Raw genomic sequence first — 19,222 nt, forward strand, 5'->3', positions numbered from 1 at the left:
GGTGCCTTTTGCATTTTCACGATAAGATTTCAAAAACCAACAGAAAATGCCTTTTCAATTTTTATGTATTTCTTAGAAAGTAATTTGAGTTTTAAATAAAGGTATTTTTCTGAAAAGAAATGATTTTATGATGAACATTCATTTTAAGTTAATAGATTATAGTTTATAAATGATCAGCTCGTGAAGTATTTAGTGACCTACTTATTGAAACATTCCTTCTTATGCTATTCTGTTTTTAAAAAAAAGACACTCATTATCAAAAGGTGCATATCATTAACTTTTGCCATAATTCAAAATGCATACTAATTATTTTTCAACTTTAACCGTTTTAACGAAAACGTCTACAAAATACATAACTTTGTTGATGATGTTGTCCGCAGGATCTGGTTGTTAACAAACCTGACATTGTAGCCCATACCACCAACTAAAAAAATGACTTAATTACAAAAGGCAAATACATTTCAAAAACAAAAAGTAAGCTTGGGGTCATATCAATAAATAAGGGTGCAGGGGAGTGAATTCCAACGTGAATTGGTCTGTTCTTCAAAATGCAAGAAAATACTAAGCAAAATGTCGCATTCTGACGTAGTATTTATGACGCAATTTAACCCGTGGTGACACATGTGAGAACCCCATTGTCACGTGATTACTCACCTGAAGGGACTGAGTTCCTGCTTTGGTGCCATATGACATGTAAAAATATAAGTGGCATTTTACCTTCAGATTTACCGAGGGGTCACTCCAACCAACGTAATAGCATAAAAACTACGAATAACTGCAGACAAACAATGTCAGAAAATATCGAAGACCTAAAGTTCTAGCCATAAGTTAAACAACGCTAACGTTTACGAAAAGCGATGAGTACGAAAAATATGTCAAGAAAATTACCAAAATGAATGGATTCCACAAAAAGCAGCCTTCGTGCAGATAACACTCTAATCTTTCATAAACAACCAGAGTTCTCATCTGAACATGCTCCTAGTTGAAAAAAAAATGTTTTAGTTTCCGAAAGTATCAGAAAAATGTGCAATATCACGTTTCATAAATCTGATAACCTGAGGGCAGAAATGTATGACAAAATGCCTATCAAAACTATGAATTTTAACCATTGGCAAATGTATACATGTATATCTTGAATTATATTATACGTAGCATTATGTTTTTGTTAAGTTTTTCTAACAGAAACTCTTATTTATTAACGAAGCCAAAAAAGGCTTTTATTTCATCTAACATCTCCCCAACAATAGGCTAAGTAGGTAGGCATAACTGTTTTGTTTCTATTTATTTTTAGGATCGGAGTCTGTTCCAAACCGACCTATTCATTGAACCAAAATTTTAAAATCATAAAATTAAAACAATAACATCATCTTAAAGGCAAGAAGTATCCTAACATATATGTAGGAAGTAACTTGACCTGTTGAAAGACTTATTCGTGAGAACTGTTTAACCATATTTTCCCTATATAACTATATAGGCACTTTCGCTAGATTGGATTTCTCCGGTAGAAACTTTTAGATATAAAATGGTCCAATTGTAACATGTTCACTCAAAAAATGCACAGATTTTGGAAATTAAGAAAAACAAAAAACAATCCACACTACGGCAGAAACGTGTAGGGTCGGGTGGAAAAATAGGGTCGATCGGGTAATGGGAGACAAAAACTTTTCTGTTCGCCCTTTATAAAAAACACAAGTTTCATTTTTGTTTTATTATTTAAGTCACTGTACCCCATGTGGTAAAGTCGCCTTAACCATATTTTTGTCAAGTTAATTTTCATCTTACCCGTATTGATGTTTTAGCATGTCGGTTAAATATGAATGTGTGAGTATGTGTTTTGTAAACAAAATGTCCGTTAATTATTTTAGCGGACGGGCTATGTGTGAGGTCTACAAATTATCAACTTAAGCTCAACATGACACTGCGAAAAGGTGAACTTAGATAACGCCCTTGTTGATGTACATATGTAGCCTGTTCCAAAACTTTTAGACTACTTCTTACGAAACAAATGGTACATTTATATTGTTAAAATTGTTTTTCGAACGTAAGTTGTTTAAGAAACGTACTAAGTCAGTTAACGAGATACGTAAGACTTTTAAACGAGACAAAACATAACTCGTTTTCACCTCTATGCTACAATCGGAAATCCTCGGACATTTTGAAACAGAATTGCCGGAGATTGCCGAGTTGTTACGATTTCTTCTATGCTTCCGAAATGACTATTCAAAAGTGATCATAAGTGATGCTGATACCGTCAATTAAGTTCCCGAGATTTGCTACTTTCACTAAGCATTTCTGAATGGTCCGAATCTTGACAGCGTTAGTAGCAATGGTCATGACAATGACCCCGATTATTCTTTGACGAGAGTACGAATAGCAAGGAATATTTATGTCTTCAATGCAGATTCACACGATATAAGCACGGCTCTAATACGGCGCGTTGAGATAACACCAAGGTGGTGGACGTTTAGTTGTTGTCGGGATTAGTACTCTCATTGGAAAATGGACGGGCTAGTGTTGTCAAATATTAATAGCCGTACATTCGCATTCACGTCGTTGGATTATAGCCAGACACTCGGGGCCATGTTCTTCATATTACTCCCGATAACACAAAGCAATCGCGAGTGGATCTACGATCGGTTCCCTACAGGACTGTTATTCAATATTGGTATATTGGTCTAAGAACGATGTAGCTAATCGGATCACTAGTTATTGAAAACAAACCAATCGAGTGAATGAAGATAAAGAAATAGGACCATAAGATTAACTTATTTGTGCAATACTTTCCGGGAACGGCGTGTGTTAATACCAGCCGGTGTCGATGTAAACATTAACATATAAATAAAAATAATTGTTAAGATGGTGTTCGCGGTTCGTCTAGAAACACATGTCTTTGGTCCCTTATGCAAAGAAAGAGCATGAATACATATTAAATGGTGAAACAGTCATCTAAATAAATAATTAAAACAATGGATGAAAATCTAACAATTAGTTAATACTGGCCTTACACTACAAACGTGATTTGAATGTTACGATGTCTGACTTAATACAACGTTAAAAAGTCCCTTTCAAGGAATTCTGATTTTGAGTCAGGTAAAATAAGGTCAAAGGTCGAAGATTTGCTTAAAATTGGCTTTTATTTGTGTTATTTTTTCATTTTTTTTTAAAGATGCACTCTTACTCCCAAAGAATAACCACAATTAACACTATTGTTTTAATATTCCAAAAAGGATTAATAAATGTCGAAAACAATGGATCTTATGAAGGATACCAAGTTTAATTCGAAAGAAAACAGTATAAAACACGGTATTTCTACCTTATGAGACTATAATAGTAGACCACAGTATATATTGTAGCATTCCCCAATCATTTAATATTTTTGAGCTTTCTGCTATTAAATACACGGTTACAATCGTGTTATCAGTTATAAATGTTTTCCATAAATGCATTATTGTGTAAGTAGTTAAAGGTTTATCAGTCAAAATTGATGTTTGTTTATAGATGTGTATGTATTTATTTTGAATAAGAGTGTCACTTTAAACGTTTTGAATTGAACGGATCGCTGAACCCCTTTAACAAACTAATATTGTTACAACGTTTAACTATTTTGTTATAATTGCAATAAATGTTTGTAAAATCACCTAGAATAATTGACAGGATTTTGAAAAAGAAATGAAATTATATGGCATTAGTTTGTAATTACGATGAATTATAACGCTTTCATTATTTTCGTGTTACGGAACAGAACAGAACAGAAACTTTATTTTTATAACACGTAAACTTTTTTGTATTATATGTTCATATGAATATATCAACATTGGAACTATACTATGCAGTGAGCGACTTAAGAGTATTGACCAATAAATGATGAACTGAAAATAGTTCTGTTGCAATTCATCAAAGTACATGTAAGTACAAATTCAATTGACTTTCGCAAACATATACATTTTGAAACAATCATTTTTAATATATGAATTATTAACATGACAAATAACGTATACATATCTAAACATAAGGCTAAGACATGATTGTAATATTCTAAATCTTATTATATAAAAACTACTAATTAAGATGCACCAATAAATACTCTGGTTTATATCTTCATTAATGAAATTCATCGAATCATAACTCGCTTCCGATATATATGTATCTAACATAAATGCTTCAGATTTATTTTGTGTATTAAACAGCTGTTCAAGTTCCATACGGCGGCACAGTGGTGACATCCGCAACACTTTATTTACAGTATGGCCATAACTTTGTAACATGTGGCCACAACTTATTTTAACGTGGCCACAACATAGTAACTTGTGACCTCAACTTAGTTACTTGTGGGCACACCTTAGTAACGTGTGGCCACAACTTATTGAATCGTGGCCACAACGTAGTAACTTGTAGCCACAACTTAGTTACTTGTGGGCACACCTTAGTAACGTGTGGCCACAACTTACTGAATCGAGGACACAACTTAGTAACTTGTAGCCACAACTTAGTTACTTGTGGGCACACCTTAGTAACGTGTGGCCACAACTTATTGAATCGAGGACACAACTTAGTAACTTGTAGCCACAACTAAATTACTTGTGGGCACACCTTAGTAACGTGTGGCCACAACTTATTGAATCGTGGCCACAACGTATTAACTTGTGGCCACAACTTATTGAATCGTGGCCACAACGTATTAACTTGTGGCCACAACTTATTGAATCGTGGCCACAACGTATTAACTTGTGGCCACAACTTATTGAATCGTGGCCACAACGTATTAACTTGTGGCCACGACTAAGTTTAGCCAATCAAAACAGCCGTTTCATCTTTGCCGCTTTATGTTTTTTACCGGTGATAGTACTGAAATACGGACACCCGTACAAAACCGGCCTTATTTAGTATTGATGGAAGCAACATGAAGAGGAATCAGGATGGACCAATACATGGTTTTGGACATTGATTATAAACTCAAACCGTACACTCATCCATCGTTGTCGCATGATACTGTAACCATGATGACATCCAGAATGCTTAATATAGTTGACAACAACAGAACGTGCGTTGTACGCTCTTCGTCTTAACATCAACGATCTCAGTTTTCTATGTGCAAATGACGTAAACTTATTTGAATTCCATGACTTTCCCTCAAAATGGTGACAATTAGCATAGGCCAGGCCTTCCTGAAAGTAATCTGATATAAGACTATCCCTGTCTTCGTCCACATTATTCACTTTTGTTGAGTACAAATGGTGTTTTAGTATCAGGGTAGCTAACTGTGATATTACCATAGAGCGGCAAAGATAAAGCGGATGTTTTGATTGCCTCAACTTAGTCTTGGCCACAAGTTACTAAGATGTGGCCACGATTTAATAAGTTGTGGCCACAAGTTAATAAGTTGTGGCCACAATATAAATAATAAGTGTTCCGGATGTCACTTTCATGTCCGTCCATACACCCAACCTGCCGACACATCCGCCCACTCACTCACTCACTCACTCACTCACTCACTCACTCACCACTCAAAACCCACTCACAACCCAGCCCACCCACAATACTGATGATACTGATTCGGTATTACATGAGCAGCAGAATAAAACGAGCATCATAGCAAAAGGTGGTATTCAGATTCAACTAAACTTTTATACGAGTGCGTTATTCGATTATGCCTATCACCTTTAATTTTAAGAGAGTGTGAGAACAATTGTCGTACATGTATAGAAAATACCCGTTCAATTCTGATCATAGCTTAAACAAAGCGAGTATAACAAATTATTTTCAAATGTACATTATTTAAACCGTAAAATTATCCGTAACAGCAATATATGGAAATAAAAAGCATTAGAATGTTCATAAGTACATGACTTAAGCGCAAGGGTGGATAATTTTTGAACTTGCACACAAATACATAGCAATACAGAGAAAAATGACCCAGCTTACCAGGAGGTTGGAGTATAAACGCCAATATACGTTTGCAAAATCTGAGATATTCATAAATGGATAATGGTATAGAATTTCATTATGTTCTAACGTCTTACATACAATGCCACTGGGTATATTTCGTCCATTTAGCTTATTTCACTGCTAGAGCAGTGCAAGCAGAAGGGGGAAAGCCCCACTGAAATAATTATGTTTGTACATCTGATTTCCCTTCCTTACTGGGTGAGTATCTAAATCGGAACAGTACCTAAATATGGAACACCCTTTATAAAAGTTTTTTTTGCGATCGCGATCGCTTTATATATGATTTTAATCAATATAGACGCTTGCTTTAGTTACAAATTCCAAAGAACACGATTCTCCGCTAAGTATTTCAAATGCTGCTATCATTCAAAGTGTTCATGTTCAAATGTCAATAGATGGTATGCGGGGGATGAATTCATGCTTGCCACTATCACATTATACTGGTACAGTCTGTATTATTTTTATTTAAATTTTTATGCAGTTTGGTAGTATCTTGAAAAATACCATTTATATCAACCAATTGGTCTTGAATCCTAGTATGCTGATGGAGAATTATGTAGTTGTGGTGCAAGTCTAACTAAAAATATCCCAAAAACAGTGCCGAAAGGGTTCCGATTTAGGTACTCACCCAGTATAGTATTTCATGTATAGAATTATTATACCATATAGTTCCACTTTCTTCAAAACCAGAGTTTTTCGGTTTAAATGAGTTTTTCTTTCATATCCGTGTTTTATCCTGTTAATATACGCAACATATTACATATTCTTACATCAACTTATTTTGTTAATCAAATATTATTCCTGGTATGTTTTAGAGACTGATATTCATTGAAATCTGGTTCTTTCGAGTATGATGTTCAACTCCACATGGACTCAGTTGAACTTTTGTGGTCTATTACAAATGACTTGAGCTAAAGCTCAGTCCTTAAAACCAATGAATTACTGCAGTTTAACAATGTCAGAAAATCTCGAAAGACCTCACTAGCCTCAAGTTAAACAACTCTGTCATTCACGAAAAGTGATGAGTACGAAAAGATGCCAAGAAATTTATCTTAACGAAAAATTCAATAAAAAATATGCAGCCCACATGCAGATAACACTCCAATCTTACATTAACAACCAGAATAAAAGTTCTCACCTGATTATGCGCCTACTTGAAGAAATTTGTATTACCCGAGGGAAAATATAAGGCAAAATGTTTATTTAACCAATGCGTATAAACCATTGACAAAACAGTAAACATGATTATCTTAAATTGTATCATATGTAAAACACTACGTTGTTATTTTGTTTTTCTTACAGAAACTCTTATTTATTAACTTGGATAGAAAAGTCCTCTGTCTCAACTAACATATTTCAAATAAAAGGGTAGGTAAGTAGGCATACCTTTTTTGTTTCTATTTTTTTAGGAGGACCGGGATTCCGTTCCAAACCGACATATATCAGGGTATATCAATATGTTACAAAGTGTTGGATATAAAATGGTCAAATTTCAGCGTGTTCAATCAAAACATGGACCTTTTTTTAGGGGGGGAGGGGGTGATTACGGCATAAAACCCACACTTATACGGCAAAAAAGTTAGGGTCGGGAGGAAAAATATAGTCAGTCGGGTAAATAGAAACAAACAATACAAGTTTACGTCCTAAATCAAAAATAAGTTTTATTTTTATATTATAATTCATTTGGTATTGCTTGTAAGTCACTTTGGTCAAGTCGCCTAAAACATGTATTATGAAGTCGATTTCCATATTGACCGTATTGATGTTTTAGCATGTCGGTTAAATATGAATTTTTGAGTATGTGTGTTGTAAACAAAATGTCCGTGAACGGTCATTGCGGAAGGGCTTTGTGTGAGGTCTACACATTATCAACTAAGCCGTCAACATGACACTGCGAAAAATCGAACTTAAATAACGCCCTTGTTGATGTACTTTCTTGGCCTGTTACAAAACTTTTCGACTACTTCTTATGATACAAACGGTATATTGTTAAAAATGATTTTGGAATGTAAGTCGTTGAAGCGAGCTACTTTGTTGTTTTAACGAAATAAAAAATAACACGTATGCCACCTCAAATTCTATACGTAATAATGTTTATGCAAGAGCGATCAGTACTGATGATGCTACCCACGATTGGCTGAGATTTCTGGAATGGCCCGAATCTTGACAGCGTTAGTAGCATGGGTTTTAGTAGATTTTGAAAATAGAAGTCGAGGGATGGTATTCAATATTTAACATGTGTTTATCATGGGGTCATACATCATTCACTCCACTCACTCTATTGGTCAGTTTTTAATAACAAGTATCCGATTAGCTACACCGCTCTTAGATCTAATTAAGACCAATAGTTAATATCAACCCATATATCATGAACAAGCACAAAACAGTAACTGACACTTGGGACCTAGAAATATTGGTCCCAATTGGACATTTAAAAAAAATATGAGTCATTAAGTAGTTCAAGTATTTAAGAACATACTTAAACTTCTAATGATACATCACCATCTCCAACTCCGTGGCCTAGTGGTTAAGCATCCGCCTACGGAGCGGGAGGTCTCGGGCCGCGTCATACCAAAACACGTTTAAAATTGGTACAAGTTGCTCCCTTGGCTGGCGCTCGGCATTTAAAGGGTAGTGCTTGGAAAAGTGGTGTACTCAGTACTGGTTTAACCCAGGAAAGTTGTACCCCGTGTATCGATGCTTTACACCGAGCACGTAAAAGAACCAAGGGGTCTCTTCGAAAAAGAGCTAGGGTATCGCAACCGGACTTCCTTGTATCCCACCACTGTCTGTTCAGAGTGCTGTCCCTTCAGCAAAAACAAAGGACCCCGTTGGAAATTAGTGCTTGCACTTTCACGGGTTATCCTTGACCGCAAGGTCTAAAGAAATACATACACCATCGTAACAAACAATTAGCCAGTTTGCTTATCGGTCCGGTACTGTCCGGGAACGGCGGTTATTCATAACAGCCATGAAGGATGAACCAAAAATAGTTCTATTGCAATTCATCAAAGTTTGTACAATATCATTTGACTTTTGCAAACATATACATGTTGCAACAATCATTTTCAATATATGACTTACTAACATGACAAATAAAGTATAAATATCTAAACATAAGGCTAAGACATGATTGTAATATTCTAAATGGTATTATAAAAATACTAATTAAGATGCACCAATTAATAATCTGGTTTATATATTCATTAATGAAGTTTATCGAATCATAAGTGCTTCCGATATATATTTACCTAACATAAATGCTTCAGATTTATTTTGTGTATTAAACAGCTGTACAAATTCCATACGGTGGCACAGAGGTGACATCCGCAACACTTTATTTACATTATGGCCACAACTTAGCAACATGTGGCCACAACTTATCTAAAAATGTCCACAACTTAGAAACTTGTGGCCACAACTTAGTAACTTGTGACCACAACTTAATGAATCGATGATACAACTTAGTAACGTGTGGCCACAACTAATTGAATCGTGGCCACAACTTAGTAACTTGTGGTCGCGACTAAGTTTAGCTAATCAAAACAGCCGTTTCATCTTTGCCACTTTATGGTTTTTACCGGTGATAGTACGGTACTACGGATGCCCGCAAAAACCGGTCTTATTTAGGTCTGATGGAAGCAGAAGAAAGAAGAAAGAGGATGGTTCGAGACATGGTTTTGGACATGGATGATAAACTCCAGCCTTACGCTCAATCCATTGTTGTCGCAAATATTCTGTAACCATGATTACGTCTAGAATGCTCGAGTTTACGACAAGGTCAGCACGAGAACGAACGACATAACGTCACTGTGCTCTCTTCGTCTTAACGTCAACGATCTCAGTTATGTGTGCAAATGACGAAAACTTACTTGAATTCCAAGAATATTCCTCAAAACAATGGCAATATTAGCATAGGCTAGGTATTCCTGATAGTAATACTATCCTAGTCTTCGTCCATATTATTCACTTTTGCTGGGTACAAATCGTGTTTTAGTATCCGGGGTGCTAAATGTGTTATGACCACAAAGCGGTAAAGATGAAACGGCTGTTTTGATTGCCTCAACTAAGTCTTGGCAACAAGATACTAAGTTGTGGCAACAATTTAGTAAGTTGTGGCAACAATTTACTAAGTTGTGGCCACGATTCAACAATATAAATAAAGTGCTGCGGATGTCCTCTCTGTGTCACCGTAGTTTCAACATACTAGGTCTATCTCTATAATAACGTTTAATATAATTTTGTCTTAGCAGAACATATGGTGAACACTTAGACATAAAGTAATACTCGTCTTCTAGTTCATTAGAATCACAAGTATGTAATATATATCCGTTGTTACATGGATATAGAAAGCAGGTAAATTTCATGCATTTCAGATTATGTTTACTTTCATATTGTATAATTAATTTATATTTGGTTTCAGAATATATATATATTGGCGCTTCTTTATTTACAGCACTTTTTTCCGTGTTGTTCAAAAATAGATTAAGTATTCTAGCACACCGGATAGGCATTTCCGGTGACGTCAGCCGTGCTGGAAAATCCCATCTGGCATCCCCCATGCCAGATGAGTCACGCGCTGTGACGTAATACTTTTCATTTCTTTTATTTTACATTTAATGTAACCATAATTATGAGATATCAATAGATGAGTTCCATAACTATTAACATTACAAAAAAACACCTTCAAAACAAAACAAAATAACCCTTAAAAGACGTGATACTAAAGGAACTTCTTGACGTATGCAGCGAATAAATTTAATGCGCGTCATGACGTCAGCTTACATCATCGCACGTGCTTTTTGGTGAAATTTACAAAACTGCGCTTTTCTATGCATTTTTCACAAAATAGTGTAATTCAAGGTATGCTAGAAAAAATATCTATCATGTGTGTCCGTTCCGGATTGAAAAATCCGACCCTCGGGCACGCTGCGTAGCCGGTAACTCGGCAAGCCTCGTTACCTGGCAACGCAGGTGCCCTCGGGTCGGATTTTTCGATCCGGAACGGAAACACATGACAGATATTATAAATAAAAGAATTATATCCCAATGTTTTATTTCCTGAAGATTTAAGTATCTTAGGAGTAGTCGATCTGCACTCTCACAGAATCGAGAGTTTTTTTATTTTACTTATTCTCTCGGAATCAGCTGATTTTGGCATCGGTACCTTCAATACAATCATTTAAGATGGCTCACAATAGAACAAATCTCAATGGTTTGGATTTTTTTCATTTTTCTTAAAGCGTTAGTTACGCTTTTGGCCAAAAATATCATTTTCCAAAAGTAAATATGCGACCTGCTCTTATGTCAGCAATCTTATATCACTGAGTTTCAGACATTTACGCCAAAATTGGCACATTCAAGACAAAAAATATATTAAATAAATACCTGTGAAAGTGCAGCTTTTATGTCAATCATGTACATGCTGAAGGTGGATGCAGCCGTAATATCGTGATTAAAGGCTTTAGAAATCGTATTCGTTGTAGCTGATTTCTGCCATTTTCGTTTTTACGGCCGCGAAAATACACTACATGGCGCGACGAATAAACGAGAATACACCATGACACGGCCTCTAAACGCCAGCTCCACCACTTTACGGTGGTGTAAAGAAAATGAGCTTTAAGAAGTGCTTATTAGTTTTGTTGTGTTCCGGTATATTTACTATACATAACATTATGTTTGCATGCGTGAGAATGTTCTTACGACGTGTGTAAGCACCGAAATGTACTAGCTATGCAATCAGATCTCAAAATATGCTCAAGTCTGATTCGAGAGAAAAGCTCCTGGCACCACAGTTTGCACAATATTGAAACGAAATAGTAACCAGCCTACAGCAGAAGTGTTCTTACACGGTACCACATTCTCCGATTTTCGAAATATGTCCGCTAAATGAAATTATCAAATAAAATATAAATCATACTCACGTTTGTTCATGTAAACATAGGGCACAGCTCCACCATGGAAGTGTCGACAGCTCATTTTCTTTGCACCACCGTTAAGTGGTGGAGCTGGCGTTTAGAGGCCGTGCATGAGGCGGACCGACAACACGAAATTATGCCATATAGCGGGGCGTATACTTGTATTTACGCCATACAGCGGGGCGAATACTAGTATACGAAATTACGACACTCCAAAAATACGCCAGGCGGTCGAATAATATACGACAATATGTCATGTAAAAATACATCGTTGGCAAACACGGTTAATTTCATTCATACTTAATATAGCGAAGCATAGCTCAATAGTGCATCGTGGATAAAACGAAGATGGCAAAAATACGCCAGGTGGTTGAATGAATATACGACAATATGTCATGCAAAAATACATCGTCGGCAACCACGGTTAATTTCATTCATACTTAATATAGCGAAGCATAGCTCAATAGTGCATCGTGGATAAAACGACGATGGCAAAAATACACTTAGTTGCGGGACGTAAATACGAAAGTAACACAAGTGTCGGGGCGAAATCAGACACCACACGAATTGTGTTTGTTTGTATTTTATTTATTATCGTTATATTTTACGTGTTTTGAGTTGGCAAGTTATTTCAACAGTGCATTTTAAAATAAGTCATCTTTGCTGCAAACACTCGTTGAACTTAAACCTTAATAGGCTATATATATATAAAGTGCGTTTTGCAAATATAAACGATATTTTGCATTGTTTTGATTCCAAAATAATTTAACTGCGGTCAAAAAAGTGGGACTTATTTTGAGTCAAGTTAAAAAAGGTCAAATTTCAAAAGGGCGAATACTTGCTAAAACTTAGCTTTGAGACGTTCATTTTTATTTTGCTTTTTTAATTGTTATAAATATAACGGATCGCCCAATCTCTATAACAATTTTATACTCGTGTTGTCCTCTAAATGATTTAAATTTCGACTACCTTAATTGAATTACTTTTGAAAGCGTCATGAAACACTAGACAAAAGTTTCTAGCTACGTTGGTTAATGACACTTTCCTTTATGGAATAATGAGTGCGAATGGCATAACTTAACTGTAATTGATCTTACCGTCTCGTCTGTATTATCCTTTTTTCCCGTTCTTGTATGGATAAACATAGCAGGTAAATTTCATTCGTTGCAAATTACTTTCATCAGCAACATGTATATTAAGTTTTTAATTGGTTTAAGAATATATTGTTTAATTGCACTTTTTCATTTTAACCAAAACTAACTAAATAGTAAAGTTAGTATTAAAAATATTATCACAATCATTTCTAACAAGCAGATTTAGGTATTGAAGAAGTTGATGTGCATTTTGAAGCTACACTCTCACAGATTGACAGTTTGGACCTTTACAGTCGAACCCCGTTGGCTCGAACTCGCTTGTCTCGAATTCCTCGTTGGCTCGAACTAGATGTTAAAGGACCGATCTATTTAAATTGAAGGTGAATAATCCCGCTTGGCTCGAATTTTTCGAGGCTCGATGTATTTTTTTCGGTCCCTGGGAGTTCGAGCCATCGGGGTTCGACCGTATATAATATATATTTTGAGTGATAAAACTGGAAGTTCTTACTAAATTATGCATTTATAGAAAATATTGATTACTGATAAAAGATTGTAACCGTATGTTAAATAGCAGAAAGCGCAAAAATATTAAATGATTGGTGAATGCTGAAATATTTACTGTGGTCTACTATTATAGTCTCATAAGGTAGAAATACCGTGTTGTTTACTTATTTCTTTCAAATTAAAGTCGGTATTTTTAATAAGAACCATTGTTTTCGACATTTATTGATCATTTCTAATACTAAAACAATATCTATAATTGTGGTAAATCTTATTTTGGGACTAAGTGTGCATCTTTAAATAGATTTATGATTATATTATTGTCTCAGAGTCATCTGATTTTGACATCAATTCCTTCAATTCAGTCATTTAAGATAACTCACAATAGAACAAATCTAAATTGTTTGGATTTTTTTCCTTTTTTTCTTAGAGTGTTAAAAAAGCCATTAGCCATAACACATAAGTTTTTTTCGAACGCAAATATGAAAATTTCGATCTGCTCTTATGCCAAAAGTCTCATATCACTGGTTTCCAGATAGGTACGCAAGAACAAGCTCATTCAAAGAAGCAAATACAAAACAAATTGTCAAAAAAATCTGTGAAATGCAGCTTTGAAGCAATCATGTATATTCTAAAGGTGGATGCTGAATAAAAATCGTGATAAAGGCTTTAGTAATCGTCTACATTGTGGCTGATCCCTGCCATTTTTTTATTTTTTATTTTTTTTATTTATTTATTTTTTTTTTTTTTTTGGGGGGGGGGGTCGCCATGTAAATACGACAAATGTCGGGGCGAATAAACAATATTGCCCTTACAATTGGATTAGCGGAACGTCATTTAACCAATGATATAGTTTTATAGTTTATTCCTGTCTCATATGTACACAACATGACAAAACATAAAATACAAATATTTAAGAGTTCAGTGCACATCCATTCATAAAGTTGAATTACAGGAGACTAAAAATACAACAACATATCTCGACATTGTTGATAAAGGATAAAAAACAATTAAGTCTATTCTAAAAAAGAAAATTAATCTTATTTAAATGACTCATTTAAGCTAAGAAACTATGATACATCTAAAAGGAGTATCACTTAACTACTTGTACAAAGCATTCAATCGGAATTCAAGTATATTAAAACAGGTTTTGGCGGTTAATTTAACAATATCTGTATTGGAGAGTAAAAATATACACTTATATACCTCATCCATGTTAACAAACTCAACATTGATATCCTTATCTTTATCATATAATGCATTTCTAAGTGGTTGGTAAGCAGAACATTTAGTTAACACATGTAATTCTGACTCAACATCTTGTTAACATATAGGACAGATTCTATCGATTACTGCCAGATTTTCATATCTGCCAGTCTCCAGACGAAGAGGTGCTACCCCGCACCTAAACTTAGCAAGTGCTGTTCTATATTTTATAGGCATTGGAATTGATACATAGGACTCAGTTTCAAATTGAGATTTTAATAATTGATATGTTCTCAACTTATTTCTGCCACGTCCACTAGGACCAGTTGCACTGGTTATACAGTTTTTCCACGTATTAATATATAAATCCATATTATTATTTTCAACAAAATCACAAAATCTTTTCGATGAGAACTGAGAATGTGTAAACAGTACATTTGACAAATCTGTTTTTTTTTCAACTGTTGTACAAAAAATATTGCCAGTTTTTGCATCTAGGACTTGCTTTTTTATAACAGTATTCATATATTTTATAGTTAAATCTAGTTCTTTTCATACTATTAAATCTATGCCATTGTCTGGCTACAGATCTCCACTGTTTCACAAAAGCTGATCGCCAACCAAGCTCACCATATAGAGCTGCAGTTGGTGTATATTTTCCCAAACCTAGATAAAAACGCATAGCCCTATTTTGCACCGCATTTATACTGGAGTAGGACTTAGTACCCCATATAGAGGCACCATAAGCAACAATGGGCCACACCGAGCTTTCATATAGTTTTGTGAAAACATTATATGTCATGCCACCCAGGCTTTTCAATTTTGCTATCAGGAGCCCTAGTGCTCTTCCAGCACTTTGTGCCACAGACTTTGCAGTTTTTTTTCAAAATCTAAATCTAAATGCTCATCCAAAAGAAGAAGTAGGTGTACTGGCTGACGACCTGTAAAGTATGGTCACCACAAGTGAAAGTATAAGATGTTTTGTCAACAGATGGTGGTCTAAAATGGACTATATTACTTTTCTGAGCGTTTACTGTCATAGTGTTAGTAGCACACCAGTTGGATAATACTTCCAACATATACTGTAAATCATTTTCATTTTCAGCTATAAGAACAATAATCATCGGCATACAGCAGGATAGAAACAAATTCATTTCTTACACATTTGCCTAAAGCCCTAATTTTTGCTACTAAATCATTAAGAAACAAATTAAATAACAAAGGTGACAAGGAACAACCTTGTCGCAAGCCGTAAGTACTATCAAACCAATCTGTATATAATCCATTGACTCTAATGCATACTGACACAGAATGGTACAGGGATCGTACAGCATTGTTACCTTTTATGCCAGTATCAAAAAGTTTTTTCCAAAGGAGACCACGATTTATAAAGTCATACGCTTTCTGGTAGTCGATAAAAGCACAAAAGGTTGACTGTTTAAGCTTTTTCCTTGTATCTATAATATTGCACAGAGTAGCTGCAATAGTATTTCTATGTTTCCGAAAGCCATTTTGTTCATCAGATAATGTATTATTACTTTCTGTCCAATTTGACAATCTACAATTTAAAATTGAACAATAAACTTTATACATTTCACATGAAAGAGCTATGCCCCTATAAGATAAAGGATCCCGATGGTCTGCTGTATTAGATTTAGGTATTGGGGCAATAACAACTTTTCCCCAATCTGTCGGAATACTTACTGTGCTAAAACAAACATTAAACAAAATATGTAAGAAGGAAACCGAGCAATTATTTCTAAAAATATCTATTGGAATATTATCAAAACCACTTGCTTTACCCAACTTTGCCCTAAAAATGGCTCTTTTTACTTCTTCAGCAGTAATATAACAATATAATTGGTAACCAATACCATTTTCAAGTTGAGTAAAAACATTTTGAAAACAAACATCATCATATTTCTTGTTTTAAAGACTATTATATACGACATTACAAAAATCATGTATTCTTTTATACAAACGTTTATTGTCTGTTACCCTTCTTTAAAAACAAATACTCAAATGCAAAAGATACTGCTAATGTTTAATCACAATGAATATTACTTTTAAAATGTAAATATAGTATCGCTGTATTTCTTGTGGTAATGCTGTATAAACGCAAGAGCATGTATCAAAGTCATTGTTTACTTAAGTTTGCTCAATAGTTTCTTTCGTCCCATTTTACATGCTATTTTCCAGTACACATTTCTCAGTTTTGTAATTATCCTCAGTACATAATACGGCTATCCCCAGTACAGTACTGTGAACATTTCTGAGGGCATATCTTTAACCGTTTTAAAGTTGTACTGCCAGTTCCAACAGTAAAAGTAGTTTAGCTTATGCTTGTAAAATCCTTCGATTCGGATTATTTCTTTATTTGATATCTTTCATAAAAACAACAACAACAACATTATTTGTCAAAATTCTATGAGTTTTGAGGTGATCATCTCAGATTTAAAGTAACATTTTTCATGGTCTGCTAAATCATAAGCAATATAAAGTACACCACTATATATATATAGTACAATTTTAGCATTAAGCTTTTAGTACAAACACTAGTTTCATTTGTGGATTATACGGTAGATAAGCGTTATTGCAGCAAGATCGTATCCCTGGTAAAGAAAAACAACTGCATATTTGTCTGTTTACTTACCACTTTTTGAGCTATATCCGGTGTCCGTTTCCCCACAGTCTGTATAATGGTAATAATGTAAGTGTTTGAGATGACAAGTTTATTTTAACAGAGCATTTAGTACTTGTCGCCTATGAACATGAACTGGACTTAAACCTCACTAGGCTATATAGTGCCTCTTGAAAATATGAACGGTGTTTTTAGTTGGCAAGTTATCACACGAACTGGACTTAAACCTCGATAGGCTATATAGTGCCTCTTGAAAATATGAACGGTGTTTTTAGTTGGCAAGTTATCACACGAACTGGACTTAAACCTCGATAGGCTATATAGTGCCTCTTGAAAATATGAACGGTGTTTTTAGTTGGCAAGTTATCACACGAACTGGACTTAAACCTCACTAGGCTATATAGTGCCTCTTGAAAATATGAACGGTGTTTTGAGTTGAAAAAATATCACAAGAACTGGAAGTAAACCTTAACAGTTTATATAGTGCCTCTTGAAAATATAAGCGTTGTTTTGTGTTGACAAGTTATCACACGAACTGGACTTAAACCTGAACAGGCTATATAGCGCCTCTTGAAAATATAAACGGCGGTGTGATTCCACAAGATGTTATCGGCGGTACCTCATTTAATTTGAACAAAATTCTACCGTGCCTTATTTAACGTGCAATTGGTCTTAAAGTGAAACTCGTATTCAATACATACGCATGAATGATAATCATATTTTTACTTATTAATGCATTTATGGAAAATGTAAATTACTAAAATTACTTATAACAATACTGTAACCGTGTATTTAATAGCAGGAAAAGCACAAATATTAAAGAACTGTTGGGTCCTTAAAGATTAACAGTGATCAACCATCGTCTCATAATCCGTGGCCGTCCCCGTGGCCTAGTGGTTAAGCATCCGCCTACGGAGCGGGAGATCGTGGGTTCGATCCCTGGCCGCGTCATACCAAAAGACGTTAAAAGTTGGTACAAGTAGCTCCCTTGCCTGGCGCTCGGCATTTAAAGGGTAGTGCTTGGAAAAGTACTCAGTACTGGTTTAACCCAGGAAAGTTGTACCCCGTGTATCGGTGCTTTACACCGAGCACGTAAAAGAACCAAGGAGTTTCTTCGAAAAAGAGCTAGGGTCTCGCACCCGGACTTCCTTGTATCCCACCACTGTCTCTTCAGCGTGCTGTCCCTTCAGCAAAAACAAAGGACACCGTTGGAAATAAGTGCTTGCACTTTCACGGATTATCCTTGACCGCAAGGTCTAAAGAAATACATACATACATACATACAATCGCATATAAGGTAGAAATAACGTTTTTTCTGCACCTTTCTTTCACATTTAACACGGTATCCTTCATTAGAACTATTGTTTTCGATATCTATTCGTTAATTTAAAAAACAATAGTATTTATTGTGGTACTACTTATTTGGGAGTAAAAGTGCATCTTCAATAAATCACGCAAAAAAAAACAAAAACTGAATGTTTGTTTGACAAAGTTGTCACTATTGTAAAACATTTCTTATAAATCGACCAAAACATGTTTGTTCTTAAAGCCTAAGGCTTGCAGTGCATGTTTGCGAAATTAACACTTCTTAACTTGCAAAATGCCTAAGGGAACTTGTTTATTCTTCTGCGCAAGGCATAATGTTTACAAGATGAACTCACGTGCATCTGCTGCATGTTTAAGGGCAGTTCATGTATACGGTGATTTGTTTCATATGTTTTGCAATTTGGCTATGAATGTTATATCAGTTAATGCTGAATAAATGTTATCTTATGTATTATGTTATGTATACATGTTCAAATTGCAATGCTCCAAGCATCAAAGGCATCTGATCATCTCCCGGTCCAATTGTTTAGATAGTTGTTGGAAAGTAATTATAGCGTCTTCACTAAACATTGAATCCATTTGCATCATCA

The sequence above is a fragment of the Mya arenaria genome, chromosome 9 (assembly GCF_026914265.1).
Source record: "Mya arenaria isolate MELC-2E11 chromosome 9, ASM2691426v1".
NCBI lineage: Eukaryota > Metazoa > Mollusca > Bivalvia > Myida > Myidae > Mya > Mya arenaria.